Source organism: Zea mays, chromosome 7 (assembly GCF_902167145.1).
Source record: "Zea mays cultivar B73 chromosome 7, Zm-B73-REFERENCE-NAM-5.0, whole genome shotgun sequence".
Lineage (NCBI taxonomy): Eukaryota > Viridiplantae > Streptophyta > Magnoliopsida > Poales > Poaceae > Zea > Zea mays.
The window spans coordinates 112,066,245-112,071,643 of NC_050102.1; the positions used below are offsets into that span (position 1 = coordinate 112,066,245).

General features: G+C 38.3%; 1 pseudogene; it reads left to right on the forward strand.

Moving 5' to 3' along the window:
- Positions 1-1,322: 1,322 nt before the first annotated feature.
- LOC118473029 (uncharacterized) lies at positions 1,323-3,484 on the forward strand (annotated as a pseudogene).
- Positions 3,485-5,399: the final 1,915 nt, after the last annotated feature.

Consider the following 5,399-nt stretch of genomic DNA (forward strand, 5'->3'; position numbering starts at 1 on the left):
ACACCTTTATATGTTCAACACTAATGTAGCTGAAGCACTAAAACATTGCCCATTTCTATTTTCACAAAAGGCAGCGGTGATTGGAGTGAACTGCCTTGGGTTTGCTGTGCGAGTGTGCACAAGAACTCCAGTTCATGCCTATAAGTAGCTAATAAAAATACAAAATTAAGGCATATTTAGAACGAACCATTGAAATTAAGGCAGATTTAGAACGCACCGTGTGGATTCATGGTTTGGTGCAAATTGTGGTTGGGTTTCTACTTTCTGGATGGGTTTAATTGTGGCGTGTTTCTGGGAGGGGCTTACCATTGTGTTTTCTTAGAGTTAATCTTTGCTTCTCTACTTGCCATTTTATTTTCTCAGAGTTAATCCCAAGCTGTGCAGACTCTCAAGCATCAGGGTTGCCTTTTCTTCTTGTGCCCACAAGTATGGAGCATCTGTCTTTTACAACCTCGTGTTGCTTCCAGTTTACTGTCTTTCCATGAATTATGTCTAGCTTTGAACTTGGGAAAATTACAGAGTAATATTTTATTGTTGATCCCATACATTTATGTGGTCCATTTATGGATATGTAGTTCTTTGTTGAGCAATTAAAAACATTATGTAATTCTTATTTTCTCACATTCATATTCATTAATCTCAAGGGATGTTTTGATCCCTTTTTAGCAGCATACAAAGTGACATTGCTGAGTGATTTCTTCCTCTTATGTCTGGTTACCACTTATGACAGGTTATCATATAGAACAGAAGCTTCATTTGCTGTAGTAACTACCTTGCTATTCATTTAAAGTTTGTTGGTTCATGTGTATCTAACTGTCGGTTATTCCTCACATTTTCAGCTGGAATTTCTGCATGCAGCAAACTTTCAATGATAGGATGCAAAGCAAAAGGTTTTTATTGTTGGATTGCAGAATTATGGAGCGTTTGCCATAGAGAGTTATGCTTTCAAGTCTATCAAGGAGTTGACCGAAAAAGGCAATGCTACCAGTAGTAGCACATCCGGTGCAAATTAAGGGTCCTCAAGGTCTCGTGCCATTCTTCACATCATCAATTATAGGTAAGCCAGATGATGATGAGCATCTAATTAATCTATTCAGTAAGAATTGTAACCTGAAGGGTAACTATTTGTGTTGACAATATATATTGTTAGGATGCTTTCGTTAGTTTAGTTTGTCACTGATTATATCCTTATATCGATTTCATCTTTGTCGTTGACTTGCTCAGGTTGTCGATGGCTAGGACCTCTTTCAAAATGGAGCATGACCTCAGTAAATTTGGGTACTTTTCAAGATGGAGATCTCTTGCCAAATACTCAAACCACCATGGCAAAGAAAGGCCAATATGTGAAAAGTCAAGGTATAGTGAGAATATTTGTTAGTTACATTGAAAATTGTCTTGCTTCTCCACTTCAACTTTTCTTTGGGAGTTACACAAATGATTATTCTTAAATTTGTATAACACCTTCAATTTTTTTTAGTAGTTAAGTTAGCTACTAGCTTGTGCTCTAAATTTGTGCTATTCTTAAATGAGCAAAGCATGTATGCACCATTTGACTTTTATTAATATGGTACAAATGGTATTTGCAGCTACTCTTGGGCTAAATCTTGATATTTTTCATTGTAGAAACTGGCACTGCTCTAGACCGAGCCAGTGCTGAACAGCTGAAGATGTCATCCCCCATCCTTCCTCCTCCAAAACTTCATACACAGGAAAAGAAAAGGAAAAAAATACTATTTAGAAGCAAGGTCAGGTGATTGCTGCCTTATATCAGTTGAACCTACAAGAATGTTCTTTCCTTATTTCTTTTCTATGTAATTACGTGGATGATAGGAAACAATGTATTTAAGTGTTAGTATCACAGTTAGGTATATTTCAAGGTGCCCATAGACTGTATTTAGCTGAACATACCAGATGGGTCCTAATACTTGCATTGAAGTTATTGGGCACTCAGTTGCATGGTGTAATCTGTTCTAGCTGTTAAAATTTTAAAGGGAGATCTTCCTTTTGTGATTAATACTTTGATTTGATAATGTTTGACTGTGCCTTGGATTACTGTACATTGTTCCTTCTGTTGGTGGGGGTAAGGTACCCTAAAACTACAGTGATAGTTATCATTCTGAGTTACACCATACTTAGCAACTATTTATATATCGAGTTATTTTCTCGCTGGTGCTAAGTAACAAATGTTTGATCTCATCATTTTTCTTGTTTTAACTAAACCACCCTAAATTCCAGTTATTAAACTTTGACTCTATATGTTCACCCTAACCTGCAAAAGTTTTTAGAGTTGTGTGTGCTTTCATTGAACTCTCTCCTTTTTTACGCCAACTAAACTATATCTCTTTTGATTATGTATTTGGTTTGCAAGGTTTGGTTGACATGAACAAACCTCCTGAAATGATATCTGGCAATATGAAGGTAGGTAGGTGGATTACTAGGGATTGTCTCAAAGTGCCTATTTGACGGGTCACATCAAACTGTCGTTGATGGTTATGTTTTTATGCAGCCATGTGTGTGTATTCTGAACTGTTTGTGAGGTTTGCATGGATGGTACATCCCTGAAATAATTGTAGCAGAAGGAAGCAGAAAGAAGGTATGCCTGAAAGCAGATAAATGATTCTTCTTCTCTAATTGCGTACTCTTTACCTGATTTACATTACTCCCCACTTGTTATTTTTTGGATACTGAAACCTACATTTCTGTTCTTTACAGTTTAAGGAAATTCAATTTCAGAAACTTCAGAGATTGCTAGATGGGTGCCATCCTGATTTTGATAATGATCATCTGTGTTTTGTAAATAATCATGACCTGCTTCTTGAAATGAGTACTCCAAGTGCTGACCTTCATCTACTTCCTGAGACAGGTAAAACAATCTGAAATAAACAATCTGAAATTACAATTTGAAAGTAGTATTTTTGTTCTGTAGGGGTAGATATTACATTTTTCTAATAAATTCATTCTGAAGGAGTGGAAAACATAAGGACACCTAAAAGTCTTCACGCTGAACTTAAGCGTGAACTGTCAAAGCTAAATACGGTGTTAAAGCTACAAGTATGTATAATCTTCCTGCTACCTTTTTCCATCCCTCTCTGCTCCTATTGTTGCATTTAGTGTCCTTCTGATATCATTATTTGTGGAAGTATCTGATCCTCTGGTTCTGAACTATTTTTTCATTATTCACAACTGCAGGATAATGTACTCTTTCTGGCCAACCAGTTCATTGAATATCTTTTACATAATCATTTAGTTGTGCGGGAGCCACGGAGCATACTGCATGCGTTCAACATAGCCTTGGTAAGCTAGGCACCAACTGGTGTTACTTTGTTTGCTTTTACATTGAATTTACCAAATATGATAAATTTCTTTATTACTTGTTTCAGTGTTGGCGTGCTGCTTCTTTTCTGAAATACACTGAGTTGGATCATCGAGAATCAGTTGCCCTTGCTTCAGATTGAATTATGAATGCAATGAGGCTCCATCATAGGCAGGCTTACAGGTTCGTAGTATTGTTAGGACGTGCATCTTACTATAACAATATAAGACACATTTTGTATATATAACACATGTGCATATATAAGTTATCAAGATATTATATGTCTCTGTTGCAACGCACGGGCACTGACCTATAAAAGTATAACACACATTTGTACATAGTTTATCGTATTTTTATACGTTCCCGTTGCAACGCACGGGCACTCTCCTAGTATATATATATATATATATATATATATATATATATATATATATATATATATATATATATATATATATATATATATATATATATATATATATATATATATATATATATATATATATATATATAGCCCTGGGCTTCCAATAACTAGAAGAAGCCCAGGTCGGACAGTGCAATCCGGTCGAGCCGGACCACATCCGGACGTCTATAAAACAGGACCCGGAGTGCTAGGGTTCAGTTTTTTACGCTCCACCCTTATTCATTAGCGACGCCATGTGCGACGACAGCGGTTGCCCCAGAGCATGCGCGGCGGTGGACCCCAGCCGGTGGCCGCAACTCCATGACCTCGACGCGCGGTGGCTGAGGTTCCTCGATCTGGAGTAGTGGCGGCGGTTCCCAGGTCGGTGGCGGCGGCTCCCCGATCCGGAGGGCGAGCGACAACGGGGCCCTTGTGCGGGCAAGCGGCGGCGTCCCCGAGGTCCCGAGGAGGCGCCACTTCCAAGGCCGGCGAGCAAGCGACGCCCGTCGACGTGCGAGTAGCGACGGCGACGCATGAGGCGCTATGTTCGAGCGAGCGGCGTCACGGAAGGCCCGAGATGCACGCAGCGATGATCGCGCGTGACATCCTCCGATCCGGCGTAGTTTTCTTTTCGATTATTGTGTTTTATGCCTACCACATGTATTATTTACGCCAAAAACTGTACGATTTTATGCTTAAACATGGAGTTCGTATATCAGTTTACTGCATGCACATTGGAAAGGAAATTCCTTGATTTATGATGTTCGTAATTTGCGCGCATGCAATGGAAGCTTCCACGATTTTTGCCATAATTTTTGGATCTGTATAAAAATAGAAACCGGATGCATGCGGCTGCCATGTTTTTGGATCTGTCATAAAAATAGGAGAGTAATAACAACCTACTAGAGCTATCAACCTCTCACATTGACTCAGTATTTACGCTTATAACTGAGGAATTTTATGCTCAAAACTTAAGGTTTTTACGCTCCACCGAAGATACGTCCAACAGTGAACAACATGCCAGATTTTTTATGCAGTATACCGAATTGCATAATTATCTACAAAGTGTGACATATTTAGTATCAGTATATATCATAAAATGGTCATTACGAGTCTAGCTACATGGTTGTTGCAGCGATCCTAAATTTATGAAGGAAATAAAGCATTTAACATAGAAACCGCCACACATATCTTTCCTAAATTTACGCGCATGCAAGAGAACGTGTTTGACTTATGCATGCATTTTGCCATAATTTTTGGATCTGTATAACCGCATGCATGCAGCTGCCATGTTTTTTGGATCTGCCATAAAATAGGATCGTAATAACAACCTACTAGAGCTATCAACCTCTCACATTGGCTCGGTATTTACGCTTATAATGGAAGGATTTTATGCTCAAAACTTAAGGTTATTACGCTCCAACCCGGAGATGCGTGCACCAGTGAACAACATGCCAGATTTTTTACGCAGTGTAACGAATTCATAAATAGCTACACCATGTAGTATAATTTGTATCAATATATATCATAAACTAGATATAATGAGTTTAACTGCATGGCTGTTGGAGGGATCCTATATTTATGAAGGAAATAAAACATTAAATACGATTTTTTGTTTCTATGCGTGCAATTCATTTCCTTTCATTGCACATTATTTTCATCATAAATTCGTGTGCATGCAGG